Source organism: Elephas maximus, chromosome 11 (genome assembly GCF_024166365.1).
Source record: "Elephas maximus indicus isolate mEleMax1 chromosome 11, mEleMax1 primary haplotype, whole genome shotgun sequence".
NCBI classification, from domain to species: domain Eukaryota; kingdom Metazoa; phylum Chordata; class Mammalia; order Proboscidea; family Elephantidae; genus Elephas; species Elephas maximus.
The window spans coordinates 115,828,080-115,844,776 of NC_064829.1; the positions used below are offsets into that span (position 1 = coordinate 115,828,080).

The 16,697-nt window shown below is 43.1% G+C and overlaps 1 protein-coding gene across 6 annotated transcripts in view; it reads right to left on the minus strand.

Annotated features, from left to right (window-relative positions):
• Window positions 1-16,128, minus strand: part of ZNF793 (zinc finger protein 793) — a 36,508-nt gene extending 20,380 nt beyond the window's left edge. For 2 of the 6 annotated variants that reach the window (XM_049902250.1, XM_049902245.1), the window contains exons 1-3: window positions 15,606-16,128; window positions 13,214-13,354; window positions 8,335-8,438 (exon numbers count right to left, since the gene is read on the minus strand). The gene's annotated coding sequence lies outside the window, so the exon portion shown is untranslated. Of the gene's footprint in view, window positions 1-8,334; window positions 8,439-13,213; window positions 13,355-15,367; window positions 15,537-15,592 lie in introns of those variants that run through there. The other 4 variants (XM_049902251.1, XM_049902247.1, XM_049902248.1 and 1 more) reach the window with 3 other exon arrangements.
• Window positions 16,129-16,697: the final 569 nt, after the last annotated feature.

A 16,697-nucleotide genomic window follows, 5' to 3' on the forward strand; every position in this document is an offset into this window, starting at 1 on the left:
AAAAACGAAATCAAATATATGGAAATTGAATACCACTTTGCTTAAAAACCACTGGGTATCAGAAGAAATTAAAAATGAAATTAAAAAATTCCTAGATTCAAATGAGAATGAAAACACAACATACCTAAACCTTTGAGCCATGGCAAAAACAGTGTTCAGAGGAGAAGTTATAGCAATAAATGTATGTATCAAAAAAGAAGAAAGGGCCAAAATCAACAGCTTAACTCTACAACTCAAACAAATAAAAAAAGAGCAGCAAAAGAAGTGCACAGTCACCAGAAGAAAGGAAATAATAAAGATCAGAGCAGCAATAAATTAGACAGAAACCAGAAAAACAACAGAAAGAATCAACAAGACTAGACATTGGTTTTTTGAGAGGATCAATAAAATTGACAAACCACCAGCCAAAGTGACAAAGGAAAAGAATGAGAAGATGCAAATAACCAAAATAAAAAATGAGATGGGTGACATTACAACAGAATCAAGTGAGATAAAAGGGATCATAACAGAATACTATGAAAAACTGTACTCCAACAAATTTGAAAGCCTGGAGAAATGGACAAATTTCTAGAAACACACTACCTAACCAAACTAACACAAGCTGAGGTAGAAAATTTGAACAGACCCATAACAAAAGAAGAAATTGAAAAGGTCATAAAAAAAAACCTCCCAACGAAAAAACCCCTGTCCCAGATGGCTTCACTGGAGAATTCTATCAAATATTCAGAGAAAAGTCGACATCAATTCTACTCAAACTCTAGAACATAGAAAAGAAAGGAATACTCCATAATTCATGCTATGAAGCCAGTATAACCATGATACCAAAGCAAGAAAAAGACACTACTAAAAAAAAAAAAAAATCCTCATGAATATCAATGCAAAAATTCTCAACAAAATTCTAGCCAACAGAATTCAACAGCATATCAAAAAAGTAACACATTATGACCAAGTGGGATTTATACCAGATATGCAAGGATGGCTCAATATTAGAAAAGCAATCAACGTAATTCACCACATAGATAAAATAAAGGAAAACAACCACAAGATCATCTCGATGCAGAAAAGGCATTTGATAAAATCCAACACCCTTTCCTGATAAAAACGCTCAGCTAAATAAGAAGGGAAATTCTTCTGCATAATTAAGGGCATATACACAAAACCAACAGCCAACATTATTCTCAATGGAGAGAGGCTGAAAGCATTCCCCTTGAGAACGAGGACCAGACAAGGATGCCCCTTATCACCACTCTTATTCAATATTGTACTGGAAGTCCTAGCTACAGCAATGAGGCAATAAAGGGCAACCAAATTGCTAAGGATGAAGTAAAACTATCCCTATTCACAGATGACATGATCCTATACCAGGAAATCCCAGAGATTCCACAAGAAATTACTGGAACTAATAGCAGGATGCATCAAAGTGGCAGGTTAGAGGATCAACATACCAATATCAGTTGGATTCCTCTACACCAACAAAGAGAACTCCAAACAGGAAATCAGGAAAACAATACCATTTACAATAGCCCCCCAAAATATAAAATACTTAAAAATGAATCTAACTAGGGATGTAAAAGGTTTATATAAAGAAAATTACAAAACACTACTGCAAGAAACTAAAAGACACTTACATAAATGGAAAAACATACCATGCTCATGGATCGGAAGACAGAGCATTGTGAAAATGTCAATACTACCCAAAGCAATCTATAGATACAGTGCAATCTGATCCAAATTCCAAAAACATTCTTTAGCGAAATGGAAAAAAAAAAATCTCTAACTTTACATGGAAAGGAAAGAAGTCCTGGATAAATAAAGCATTATTAAAGAAGAACAAAGTAGGAGGACTCACACTTCATGATCTCGGAGCCCACTATACAGCCACGATAGTCAAAACAGCCTGGCACTGGTAAAAGGACAGACATGTAGACCAGTGGAACTAAGCTGAGAACCCAGAAGTAAATCCATCCACCTAGGCACAGCAGATCTTTGACAAAATGTCAGTCTATTAAATGGGGAAGAGACAAGCTTTTTAATAAATAGTGCTGGCAAAACTGGATATCCATTTGCAGAAAAATGAAACAGGATCCATACCTCATAACATACACAAAACTAACTCAAAATGGATCAAAGGCCTAAATGTGAAACCCCAAACTATAAGGTTCATGAAAGAAAACACAGGGATAAAGCTAGGGGCCCTAATTTATGGCATAAACACACTACCAAGCATAATTAAAACTGCACAAACAGCAGAGAATAAACTAGATAACTGGGACCTTCTAAGAAGCAAATACTTATGCTCATCAAAGACTTCTGTAAAAGAGTAAAAAGAGAACCTACAGACTGGGAAAAAAAATTTTGGCAACAACTTATCTGACAAGGGTCTAATCTCTAAAATTTATAGAAAACTTTAACACCTCAACAACAACAACAACAACAAAATTCAATTAAAAAATGGCCAAAATTACGAGGCGGGGAGGGAGGGAGGGTGGGAGAGGGTTTTTTACTGATTAATTAGTAGATAAGAACTGCTTTAGGTGAAGGGAAGGACAATACTCAATACACGGAAGGTCAGCTCAACTGGACTGGACCAAAAGCAAAGAAGTTTCCGGGATAAAATGAATGCTTCAAAGGTCAGCGGAGCAAGGGCGGGGGTTTGGGGAACATGGTTTAAGGGGACTTCTAAGTCAATTGGCAAAATAATTCTATTATGAAATCATTCTGCATCCCACTTTGAAATGTGGCGTCTGGGGTCTTAAACGCTAACAAGCAGCCATCTAAGATGCATCAATTCGTCTCAACCCACCTGGAGCAAAGGAGAATGAAGAACACCAAGGTCACACAATAACTATGAGCCCAAGAGACAGAAAGGGCCACATGAACCAGAGACCTACATCATCCTGAGACCAGAAGAACAAGTTGGTGCCCGGCCACAACCGATGACTGCCCTGACAGGGAGCACAACAGAGAGCCCCTGAGGGAGCAGGAGATCAGTGGGATGCAGACCCCAAATTCGCATAAAAAGACCATACTTAATGGTCTGACTGAGACTAGAGGAATCCCGGCGGCCATGGTCCCCAGACCTTCTGTTGGCACAGGACAGGAACCATCCCCGAAGACAACTCATCAGACATGAAAGGGACTGGACAGTGGGTGGGAGAGAGATGCTGATGAAGAGTGAGCTAATTATATCAGGTGGACACTTGAGATTGTGTTGGCATCTCCTGTCTGGAGGGGGGATGGGAGGATAGAGAGAGTTGGAAGCTGGCAAAATTGTCAGGAAAGGAGAGACTGGAAGGGCTGACTCATTAGGGGGAGAGCAAGTGGGAGTACGGAGTAAGGTGTATATAAACTTATATGTGACAGTCTGACTTGATTTGTTAACGTTCACTTGAAGCTCAATAAACATTAATAAAAAAAAAAAAAAAAAAAAAAAAACACCAGACTCACTAGCCTGACAGAGACTGGAGAAACCCTGAGAGTATCGCCACCAGGCACCCTTTCAGCTCAGTAGTGAAGTCATTCCTGAGGTTCATTCTTCAGCCAAAGATTAGGCCCATAAAACAAAACAAGACTAAAGGGGCACAGCAGCCCAGGGGCAGGAACTAGGAGGCAGGAGGCAACAGGAGAGCTGGTAACAGGGAACCCAAGGTCGAGAAGGGAGAGTGCGGACATGTTGTGGGGTTGTTAACCTATGTCATGAACAACACGTGTACTAACTGTTCAATGAGAAGCTAGTTTGTTCTGTAAACCTTCATTTAAAGTATGATTTAAATAAAAAGGCATCTGTAAAAAAAAAAAATGGCTAAAAGACATGAACAGACATGTCACTAAAGAAGACATTCAGGCGGTTAACAAACACGTGAAGAGAAGCACGCAATCATTACCCATTAGAGAGATGCAAATCAAAAACTACAATGAGATACCATCTCACTCCAGCAATAATGGCACCAATCAAAAAAATAGAAAACAAATGCTGATGAGGTTGTGGGGAGACTGGAACTATTATACTGCTGATGGGATTGTAAAATGGTACAGCTGCTATAGAAAATGATATGGGGTTTTCTTAAAAAGCTAGAAACAGAAATGCCACATGATCCCCGCAGTCCCACTTCTAGGTATATACCCTAGAAAAAGAAAAGCCATGACACAAATAGACATATGCACACCCATGTTCACCGCAGCATTATTCACAACAGCAAACAGATGGAAACAACCTAAGTGTCCATAAACAGAAGAATGGATAAACAAATTGTGGTACATCCACACAGTGGAATACTATGCAACGATAAAGAATAATGATGAATCCGCGAAACATCTCACAACATGGATGAATCTGGAGGACATTATGCTGAGTAAAATAAGTCATTCAAAAAAGGACAAATATTGTATGAGACCACCATTATGAAAAATCAAGAAAAAGTCTACACAGAGAAAGAAACATTCTTTGATGGTTAATAGGAATGGGAGGAGGGAGAGATCATTAACTAGATAACAGATGTTTGTTAATTTTTTGAAGGGAAAGGCAATACACAATACGGGGGAAGTCAGCATAATGCACCCAGAGCAAAGAATGGAACTGAGAGGTATGCAATAAAAAAGAGCAACTATGGTAAATACTACAGCATATACAATCTTGCAACAACAATAATAACAAACAATAACTTGTAAGTGGATACACAGTAGATATGTATGCTAAACAGGTGTGGGAGGTTGGACTGGAGTACACCCATGCACATAAATGGGTATGGTTGTGGATATTTCCATATACTTATTTATATGTATGGCATGTATATTTATTTATTTAATAGAGCACACATGGAGCACAGTTATGGAAACTTCTTAGACATAACCAAACATCTCATGGTACTGGGATTGAAGGTTTATGACCAAACACAGCCTCAGGGGACATCTGGGTCAACTGGCATAACAGAGTTCATAAAGATAATGCTCTATATCCTACTGTGGCAAGTAGTGTCTGGGGTCTTAAAAACTTGCTTGTGGGTGGCCATCTAAGATACAACTATTGGTCTTTTCCTGTCCGGAGCAAAGGAGAGTGAAGAAAACCAAACACTCAAAGGAGCATTTAGTCCAAAGGACTAATGGCCCACATGAACCACAGCCTCCACTAGCCTGAGAGCCGAAGAACTAGATGGTGCCCAGCTACCACTACCTCCCGCTCTGACCAGGATCACAATAGAAGGTCCCACTTAGAGTGGGGGAAAATTTGGAACAAAATTGAAATTCACAAAAAAAGACCAGACTTACTGGTCTGATAGAGACTGGAGAAACCACTGAGACTATAGCCCTAAGACATCCTTCTAACACGGAACTGTAGCTACTTCCAGAGATCACCTTTTGGCCAAATAACAGGCAGGCCTATAAAATAAACAGTAACACCCATGCTCCTTAGAACAGTCATCAATACGAGACTAAAAGGGCAATATTTGTTCAAAAGCAAAGATGGGAAGGCAGGAAAGGGCAGGGAAACCGGATGAATGGAAACGGGGATGCCAGGGTAGAAATGGGGAGAGTGCTGACACACTGCAGGGATTGCAACCAATGTTACTGAACAATCTGCGTATGAATTACTGAATGGGAAACTAATTTACTATGTGAATGTTTGCCTAAAGCACAATGTTAAAAAAAAATCATCAAGCTGTACATTTAAGATCTGTACACTTTATGTATTCTGTACCTCAGAGCTGACTCATCTCTTTTCAGGGCAGGAAAACCACCTCACCACTGTGGGGCAATAAGCATTTGTCTCCTGATTGGCATTCCTGAGCTGTGGCCCTGACAACTCAAACTTCATCGTTCCCACAGCTGATTCCCACTAGATCCAGACACTGTCCGCCAATAAATAATCTAGGAGGAGAATCTTTAAAACAGCAACGGCACCCATACCTGTCCTCTGCTAAAAAAAGCCAATTCCTCTGGTTGAAGCCAAGCCCTCTTCTACCATGCAGCCGTGGAATGCCCTATGAGCTCTATAGGAAGGACACCCCAACTTGGGTCTTGATTAGCATCTGGCCAGGGATGATGCTATTTCCCGTTACCTGGGAGTCTCTACACGAGCAAGAGGTCTGAGACTCTAGGTGACTCCTCCAGAAGGGGATTCTTACCCCAACTTCCCTTTTCCTGGACCGGCAGGTCTTTTGTCTGACCTGCCAAAACCTCAGAGCCCCATCTCTCACTAGTAACTCACCTTCAGCTACAGCCCCTGGCAGGGCCTTCTGTGGAGGTGGCCAAGGTCCAGTGGCCCTGAGGGCTGGCGAGAGCTGGAGAACCCTGCCACCTAGTGAGGTGGTCAGATCCCAGGGTCTGCAGGGCATCCAACGAACCTGAAGACAGGCAGGCCTCTTGGTGACACTCACCCAACAGTCCCTCCTAAAACACTCCTAGGGTCTCAGGGGAAGGAGACTGAGAGGACTGTGTAGGAGACAGCTGAGTGATGGCTCTACTCTGGGTTTGGAGTACGGCAACTTCTGGAAAGACCCTGAACCTGGGAGTGACTCAGACACAAGTCTGACACCAAGCAATTCGTCTAACTGACTGAGGGAATCTGGAACAGACACTTATTTCTCACAGCCTCAGTTTCCTCATCCATGAAAACAGGGAGAGGCCATGAACAGAAATTAAGGAGCCAGACGGCCTGGGTTCAAATCCAGGTTCTACCACTTACCTTGGATGAGTTACTTACCCTCTCTGTACCTCAGTTTCCCCATCTGTACCCCCTCACAGGTCTATTGTGAGGATTAAATGAATTTATAGAAAGCCTGAGGACAGTGCCTAGCACATAGAAATTTTTGCCATTATCACTATTATCCTAGCTGAATTTAATGAGTGCCTACTGAGTATTGCGCTAAATAACTCCCAAGGATTGCCTCGCCACAATGCTGAGGTCAGTGTTTTTAATTCTGCTTTTTTTTTTTTTTTTTTACTGATAAGAACCAGAGGCAGAGGTAGATTGGGAAACAGGTCTAATTTCACAGCTGAGAAAGTCCAAGCTATGAGGCATTCCTGGGTAAGTACCAAGGGGACTGCCTTGGACCCCAGGAGGAATCCCAGGGAACCTTTCAGGCTCCCTCCTAGGGATGAGGCTTCCATTGCCCTAGTGATGACTGAATACAACCTGGTTCAGCTGCTCTCAGCAGAACTGCATGTGTGTATGTGGACCTAAGGCTATGAGGAATGGCTCAAGATGATCGATTTATCCTTGAAAGCAAGCGTGAGGAACTTAAATAGCTGCTTCTCACCCTCTCTTCTGTGTGACAACTCTCCCTGTTACAGCTCTCCCTGTCTTCTGTGTGACAACTCCTACTCTCTCTCTGTGCCTTCCTTTAAGCCTAGTGGGATGGCAAAACTGACCAATCTCCTCATTAGGGTTCCATATACCTCATTCGCATAGTCCCATCCAGTCATTTGGTGGGAGCTACAATGACTATAGCTAGAAGGGCCATATTAAGTAATTCGCTACATTGCAGGAGGAACAGCAGCAGCAGAACCAGGAGACTGGCAGGAGACGGCACGCTGGGCTTCCTGGCGGAGTAGGGTGTCTATGGGCACTTGGCGGAACTAGGTTTGTCAACACAGAGCTAGAGCTGAATGTCTCAAGGCACTTATCGGCAGAGCTAGAAGAACTTTTAACGTTTGCCAAAGCGGGGGGAGAAGTAAGGCTGAGGGACCAGAGAGAGGCATGTCTGTGGACACACCTAAGAGGCTATCCTGATTGAAGAACTACATCCTGAGCGCTGAACCTGAGTTGTAACCTGTTACTTCCCTAATAAGCCCCAAAATCATGAGTACCGTCTTTGGGTTCTATGTGGCCACTGCAACGAATTTTTGAACCCAGCAGAGAAGTACAGAGTGCCATGAGAGGGACAGCTGGTGTCAGAATTGGTAAAAGGGTTGGAGGGCGGAGGCATGTGTGACCTGCCTCGTAGGAATCAGCCTTGGGTTGCTGATCTTGATTCTCCTTCCCCCACTTCAGGAAGTTAGAGGAGGTCTGACACCTCTGCCATGCGAGTTTTACACCATTTTTCTGTAAACTTGAGATTGTTTCAAAATAAAAATCACTTTTATTATTTAAAATAAACCAGTGGAGAAAGAATGGCTTATTTGATCAATGGGCTGGTGTTATGGATTGAATTGTGTCCCCTCAAAATATGTGTTGTAAATCCAAACCCCAATACCTGTGGTTATGATCCCATTTGGGAGTGGGTTATCTTTGTTAATAAGACAGAATTAGTGTAGGGTGTGTCTTAAATCAATCACTTTGAAATACAAAAACAGATTAAGCAAGCAGAGGTGGGGGAAGATAGATGCCATACTCACAGTCTGTGAGCAAGAGCCCTGCTCTCCAACGTGCCAATCTTGGGTTCTCCTGTGAATCAGGCGAAGCCTCTGTTCCGATCCGCGCACTTGGGACGTTCCAGCCTCTACAACCACGTGAGCCATTTCCTTAATACAAATCTCTCTCTGTATATATTTATACCCTTTACTGTTTTCCTTCTTTAGAGAACCCAGCCTAAGACAGCCAACAAGTACATGAAAAGATGCTAAATGTCATTAGCCATTAAACCAAAGCAAACCTACTGCCGTCGAGTCAATTTCAACTCATAGCAACCCTGCAGGACAACACAAAACTGCACCATAGGGTTTCCAAGGTCGTAAATCCCATGCAGCAGCTGGTGGGTTCAAACTGCAGACCTTCCGGTTAACAGACGAGTGCTTAACCACTGCGCCATCAGGGCTACTTCATTAGCGATTAAGGAGATGCAAATCAAAACCACAATGAGATAACATCTCACCCCTATTAAAATCACGATAGTCAAAAAAATGCAAAAAAAAAAAAACAGGTATTGTCAAGGTTGTGGAGAAACAGGGATGCTTATCCATTGCTGGTGAAAATGTCAAGTGGTACAGCCACTGTGGAAAACAGTTTGGAGGGTCAAAAAGATGAACACGGAACTGCCATATTGTTATGTGCACTTTTGTGATGTTCTCAAATACTGAATTTTATCAATATCCATGTATAAAACAGTATTACGGATGCTTCTATAATGCTTTTCACACTGTTACAATATTTTTCATGTTTTTAAACACCTCTGTATAAGTCACTTGTAATGCGAAGTTAGAGATTTTCCGAACTTAGAAACATGTATACTTCTATAATGCTCTTTAACCATTAACTAAAAATTGTTAAAAAGTTGTTCTAACCTTAGAAATAGATAACAGAAGTACATGATGTTGTAAATAACTTCCCTAAATTGGGCTATGCACCCACACTCTCTGATAATATAAAATTAATCAAATCTCTGTAAAGTGGCCTTGATAGATAAATATGTCACTAAACAATTACCATAATTTTTAATTATTTTGGCCTTGAAACAAAAAACATGTCACTAAATAATGTCATAATTTTTAATTAATCAATCTGACCTTGAAACATTAATATGTCATACAACAATTCCTTTAAATGGCAATAAAACATACCAATTATGGTTAAACATGACAGCATCTAACCCACATCTTATGAAGTCAAGGTGACAAAATTGTATATAACCATCAATTTCTGCTCAATTGCAGAGAAGCCTGTGGCAAAGGTCTCTCTGATTTCTGCTCCCTCTGAATACCGAAAGCCTGCTGAGATACTGTCTGCCGTAACAGGCCCTGAACTCTAGCTATGGGGGACTTGCTCTGAGTTCGAGGGGCGCTCAACATTTCTAAGTCTGGAATTATTTAAAAGCAAAAACAAAATAAAGCAAATCCTTATGTTTGTGGAAGGATGAGGAAGATGAGAAGGGCTGTAAGTTCAAGAAGGAGGTTCTTGGTGGTGTTAAAAAGGAAAATTAACAGACATCTTTGATTTTAAGGTTTTCCTTATCCAAAAAACCAAATATTAACCATAAAAAGCTTGATCCGAACTGCAAAAGCCTGCCAGAAACTGCTCTACAGCAATGTAAATGTGTCTTTCCCGACAAGAAAAGGATAGTCAACAGAACCATTACCTCCTGATTTAATGAGAAAGACTCAAGGCTCTCCTAATGAATCTCAGAGTCTCAGGGCTGTAGGTGGGTGGAGGGTCAAATTATCAGCAGCTAGGCCAGGAGCAACCTGCTAGCAGGTGATCTCAGTAAAGGGGTAAGGCAGAGTTCATCAATCATGTGAACACTGGCCAATGGTTGATATTGTATTCTCCCTCCTCTTCTCTTTATACGCTGGTCTCCCTACATGCATACAGAATAACTGCTCAGAGTAAACCTTATGTTTCAATTTCTTTGAGTCTGGATTATTTTTAACAATGGCTTTCCTGGTTATGCCAGGTTGTATGCGTGAGGCAAAGACCTGGAGTGAATCTACCAGCATCTTCCAGAATCCCTGAGAAAGACTCCTCCCAGAGTACCCTACATTTGTTGGACCCTACCCTAGGACAACTTATTATTTATCTTCAGAAGACGTATGTAATGACTGTATCTGTTTGGCTATATAAAGGGGTGAGCTAGCTAGCTAGCTAGCTTGCTTTCTTTCTTCCCAAGCTCTTTAGCAGATTGCCTGTGACGCGCACTGTAGTCTGGTTTAACGCTTATTCAATAATAAAACTGTTGTCTTCCTTTTCTACATTTGTGGAGAGCATTTCCAAGGTTGGCAGGAGATTTTATGTTCATTTCATTTGCCCCAACACATTGGGATAACCATGACCAGCCCATCCTGTTCTCTTACCAGGTGAGCAGTACCTTAATCTCTGTTTCAAGTTCTTGACACTCTACTTAGTGCAGACTCACATTTATAAAGTGTAAATTTAAGCCAGTACATTAAATAATAAAAACCCATTAAAAAAAAAAATGAAATGACAGGATGTTTGAGACTTGCTTTAAAGCAGTCGTGGAAGAGCATGTGTTTTGGGGGCAGAGATGAAAAAACACTAAATTGCAGTGCTCACTGCTGATCTGGGTAGCAGGTGACGGGCCTTCATTACATCACTAGTCTTCCAACTTTCGCAAGCTGCCTGCTGCTGAGGCCCAGAAACTTGACTTTTACTGCAGAGATCTCACACCAGCTTCAAAACATAAGGCTCCAGAGAGCATTTACATTTCACTCCGTCCAGAAAAAAAAAATAGCCTGTTGCCGTCAAGTCGATTCCAACACATTGTGCCCCTACAGGACGGAGTCGAACTACCCCCATAAGGTTTCCAAGGAGTGGCTGGTGCATTCCAACTGCCAACCTTTAGGGTTCACAGCCATAGCTCTTAACCACTGACAATGAAGCCAAATTCAGAACTCTTTGGCTTTTGAGTTGTCGGCATCCTGGGTATTCACTCCACCCAGCTCCCATTCCGAGGCTAATAAAAGTGGCAGACATGTTCTCCCACCCCGTCGGAGAAAGCTGCTCCCCTGGGGGCTGACTGGGGGCTGCTCAAAGGCAACAAACTCCATTACTAGGACCCTGAGTCTCAGTTCACCCCGAACCATTTCGCTGTGCGTAGTTTTGGCTTCCAAAGGAACAACAAGAAAACAAAAACTGGCAATCTCAGACAGGCTCTCAAAATTCTGTTCTAGCATTTGCCTGGTTTTAGAATTTCAGACAAAATTTACCCATGGCTTCTGATTATTTACAGAATTTCATTTAATTAAAGTTCAAAAACAGGCAAAACTAATCCACTGTATTAAAATATATATATATAATCTACTGTATTATACCCAGCTAATTGGGTACTGACTAGGTGCTAAAAATTATACATATCTTGATTTAGATGGTGGTTATATGGTTCTCTGTATGTATAATTCATAGAATTGTACCCTTAAGATATACACACTTTACCTCAATATTTTTTAAGAATATTTAATGATCTATGAAAAATGTTTGTTGTATAAATGAAATAATTGGGATTCAAACTTAAGCATTTTTCAGACAGAACCACATCCTGCCAAGTCCCCTAACCCCACATCCAGGTGTGAATGTTCCATTTAATTACAGTTCAAAAACAGGCAAAACTAATCTGTATGTGTGAAGGAGGAGAACGGCTCCCCTCGGCAGGGTGGTGACTGGCAGGGGAAACCACGGGGGCTTTCAAGGTACGACAATGTTGTGATTTTTTACTTGAGCATGTTATCCAGGGCATTTTGTTTTTTTTAATTAACTGACCCTAAGCCTAACAGTGAGCCATGTAAACCCACTGCCGTGGAGTCAACTCATAGCGACTCTATAAGACAGAGTAGAATTGCCCCATGGGATTTCTAAGGAGCAGCTGGTGGATTCGAACTGCCGACTTTTTGGTTAGCAGCCAAGCTCTGAACGACTCTGCCACCAGGGCTCCCTAAGCAGTGTAGGTAATGGAAAAAAATCAGCTTGGGGGGAAAAAAAAAAAGGAAATGGCCAAACTCCTTACTCAAGCAAATGATTTCTGCATGCAAAGCAACCACCTGTCCTTGATTCTGAGCAATAGGAAAACAGAAAGTGCGAGCACTAAGACCTGAACTCGTCACACTCAACCTGGACGGCTTCCGAAAGACGTTACCTGCCGTAGCCCTCAGCTTCCTTTGCTTCTCAGAATTTCACGGACATTCTGCTTTGTCTGAACACTACAGAAAGACTGAACATAATCCTTTTAACTTAACATAATCCATTAAAAAATTCTGTTAGCACTACCAATTAAAAATATTGTTTTGGAATTGCACCCTTCAGTAGGCTAATGGTTAAAATCTTATTTCCACTTTGTTTGTAATCTTGTCTCAGCCCATCTTAATGATCATTAGTGTAACTTAATTCCAGTGAAGGACAGTTTCTAAAAGTGGCTTTAAGTTTTATTTTTGTGGCGGCTGCTGTGGATTTACCTTTACTGAACTGTTCTACCAGGGCTATAAAAGGAACCAGCTGATGGAGATCAGATGTGCTATGGCACAGTGGTTAAGCGCTTGGCTGCTAACCAAAAAGTCAGTTCGAATCCACCAGCTGCTCCTTAGAAACCTGTAGGGCAGTTCTACTCTGTCCTGTAGGGTTGCTGTGAGTCAGAATTCACTCAGCCACAACAGGTTAATGGGTTTATACCCAAAAAATACAGAAAAAGGCAAAAAAGACTTTTTTAGAACACGGTAACTTCTAGTTTCTTTTCCTATGAATTTATCTTTAAACTGAGTCTAGATAAAAATTCTTTATGAAAGCCCTCAGATTTTGTTCTTTCAGCCAAATCTTCTACAATATCAGTTTACTTACTCAGTAAACTCTTTGTTTTCTAACCACAGGCAAGGTCACATCCATCCCAACGGCCATGGAGTCAGAACAGATTTCCAGAAACCAGGCTCACTCCCGGATGCTGTCACAGATGGGTACGTTGTTACCTTTGCCAGAAAGAACCTTAAGGAGAAACATCAGGAGGGATATGCATTGGATTCCCACCAAGGGCAACAGAAGCCACATCTTTGGTAACATGTTCCTTTAGATAAATTTAACACTTGACCCTTTCAAAGCACTTTCATTACTGTGGGGAACAATGAAAAGCTGGAGGACAGTTCTGAGATGGGCCTGTTCTTGAAACCTCCGCTGAGGCTTCTCTGCTCCGCCCAGTTCCCCACCCCTAGCCCCACGCCAGACAGCGGCTTCTAACTGTGGTTTGGCCCTACCCCCGTGGCCCTAACCCCAGTTCGAATTTGGCGCCAGAATCCTTTGCGCGTGTGAACCAGGATCTTGGCGCATGCGCAGAAACTGAAGCGCTGTGTCCTCAACCTGACCCCAGACCTGAGCATTGTTCGAAAGGAAGATATTTTCCAGCACATAACGGTGTCCGAGCCCATTTGCAAAGTGACAAGTCCCTTCCTTTGTAATATGACTCAGCGCCGGGATCTCCAAATATGGGCGGGGGAGGGGCTCAGGGTTTTGGATTTTGGGTGCCAATCTCTGCCCCCTTGGGACTCAAGGACATAAAAGCTACCAGCTCCCTTGGGGCGCAGAGCTCGAGGTCTTTCAGCCATCAGGTCCCCGTTGCTCCTTGTTTGTGCAAACAATAAATTTCCACTTTCTGTTTCCCTTGCAGCAGGTGGTGTGGCGTCCAGGACAGGACAAGAACCTGTGTTTGGTTACATTCTGAGAGACTAGACTAAACCGGCTGCACATCAACTGGGGAATCACCTGGGTGAAGTATGTTCCCAGTATGCAAGGCTGCAGCCTTAGATCCTGGACTCTCTTATCCTCCACTTCTGAACTTTGCAAGCCTCCTGAACATCAACCTGCATGATGTCCCTCCCAATCACAGGCCCCAGAGATCCTCCAAGTCACTGATATCCCATGATGTCCAAACCTGACCACCAAAGGCCACCACTGGTTAGGGACTACAAAGCTCACTAAACCAATCTGACTGCCAAACACTGAACTCCACAGGTTCCCAAACACAAACCCACACATCTCCAGGGATAGCCCAATGTCCCACCCACCCCCCATGTACACACAATTAATGACAGTCCCAATCTTTGATCCCTCCATTCCCCATTCCCTGACCGACAAAAGTCCTCCCAATTACTAATGCTCTCAGATCCCTCCATCTCAATCACTGATGGCCCCACTGAAGAGGAAAATCAATTAAGAGACATCTTACTTTGATTTTAAAGTTTTTCTTAATCCTGAAACCAAATTATTAAGCAGCAAACCCGTGCCAGAAACTGCTGTATTAAAAAAAAAAAAATGTTGCCAGCGAGTCGATTCCAACTCATAATGACCCTACAGGACAGAGTAGAACTGCCCCATAAGGTTTCCAAGGAGCAGCTGGTGGATTTGAACTGGCGACCTTTTGGTTAGCAGTTTTAACAACTACTACACCACCGGGGTTTCCGCAGGGGGGTGGAGGGCGAAATTATTAGCAGCCAGGCCAGAAGTAAACTGCTATCAGTTCATCTTGGTAAAGGAGGAAGGTAGGGTTCAATCAATCATGTGTATCTAGTTTCCTTGAGCCATTTGCCTTTTTCTACAATCAAAATGGACTCCCTAAATGCCTATAGAATAACTGGTCAGAATAAACCATATATTCAAATTTCAGTGAGTTTTGACTTATTTTTAACAGTCCAAAACATTTCCCCAAACTTTGATCCTCACTGGCTCTCTTAACATTGAATTCCAACCTATCCACAATCACCTATTCCAGATACCCACACTGTGGCTGCCCACAGAGCTTAGAATCCCCCAGTCACTGACCCTTAATGCTCTCCAAATCAGTATCTTACAAACACCCTCCACTTGGCCACAGACCACCAAAGACCACCAATAACTGCCCCCCACGCACCTACCAAACAAGAACTTTCAAAGAACCCTCATGTATTTATTGCCACATACTCCAATCCATCTTCCTCACAGAGCCCCTGCCAACTGGCTCCCACCGACCTCCGCCCGCTCCCACGAAAAGTCCCACGAGGCTCAGACGCTCAACCACTTAATCCCACAGTCCCCTCGCCGCTGACCCTTACGGTCGCCCATGATCGACCCTCTGAGGCCACCGTAGTGTCCAGGTCACCATCCCGCGTGGCTCCCTGTGTGTACCTATTTCTCAAACCCACCCTTCCCATTTATCCTGGATCTGTACCCATAACCCCAAACTGATAGCCGTACCAAACCGGCTCACCGTCGTATCAGCTGTGCCCATCCGGCCTTTGAGGGTGTCGACCGCCACGGCCCACTTCATAGCCTTCCAGAGAATAGGACTTCGGGTTTTTTTTTTTTTTAAGTTTTAATGAACGGTGTGACGGCCTCACACGTTGATCATCTGTTGGTGGAGGCGGCCATGTTTAAAACTGTGCCGTACAGTGAATGACTGGGCCTTTGCTAGACCAGAGGACTGGGCTATCTTAGGGCAGGGAGGACCAAGTGTCCGTGGGCCCCTGAACCCCGACGTTGCCGCTGCTCTTACTCAGCAGCTCAAAAACTCAAACCTCCTGTGACCAGTATGGCGGCGCCCTTACGCCGAGGCTGAGCTTTCTTTGTCCTCCACCAGCCAAGGCGGGGAAGTAAGATGGCCGCGCACGTTTATGCTTACTTTACGTTTAAAGGGCGAGGCCATCTCCTAGGAGGAACTTCCGTAGGCCCAGAAAAACTTTCTGGGCGGGATTCAGGAGTGAAGAGACTCGGTCTTCTCTGGAACGGTCTGCGGCGACCTGCGGAAGGGGCGTGACCTCAGGGAGGGGGCGGAGCCGTGAGGAAGGGGCGAGGCCACTAAGCGGCCGAGCAGAAGTTGTTAAGTTATTGAAAGAAAATGTAGCGAGTAAGCGCTCTGGCTATAATATCCGCTAAAGCAAGGACTTTGTCTCAGGTGGTTTGCCCCAGAGGCAGAACTTCAGAGAAGGATGTCAGAGCAAGCAATTTATTTGGCAGGTACGACGTGGGAAAGTGAGACAGGAAAGGAATGGAAACCAAATTAGCAAATTACTCCTGTGAGCTATAGGGGTTTGGTGTTCTGGGGGAACTCTGGGAGAATTTGTGGAAACCGCCTCTGAGTTGTCCCACTGAAGAGCCAAGGAAGCTGAGGTATTTATACACCAATTCCCTTTCCTCACTGGTTGAAGACTACTCACGGGGCAATAAAGCCCAAACATTTCCATTCTGCCTTAAGGCAGAGTCAGGTGCATGCAGTTAAGAAGCCATATGGGAATGGCGAGTGCCAAGGGGAAGTGGTAAGGTACATACAGCATTCCCTAGGTTCTGCCTTGAATGCTACCTA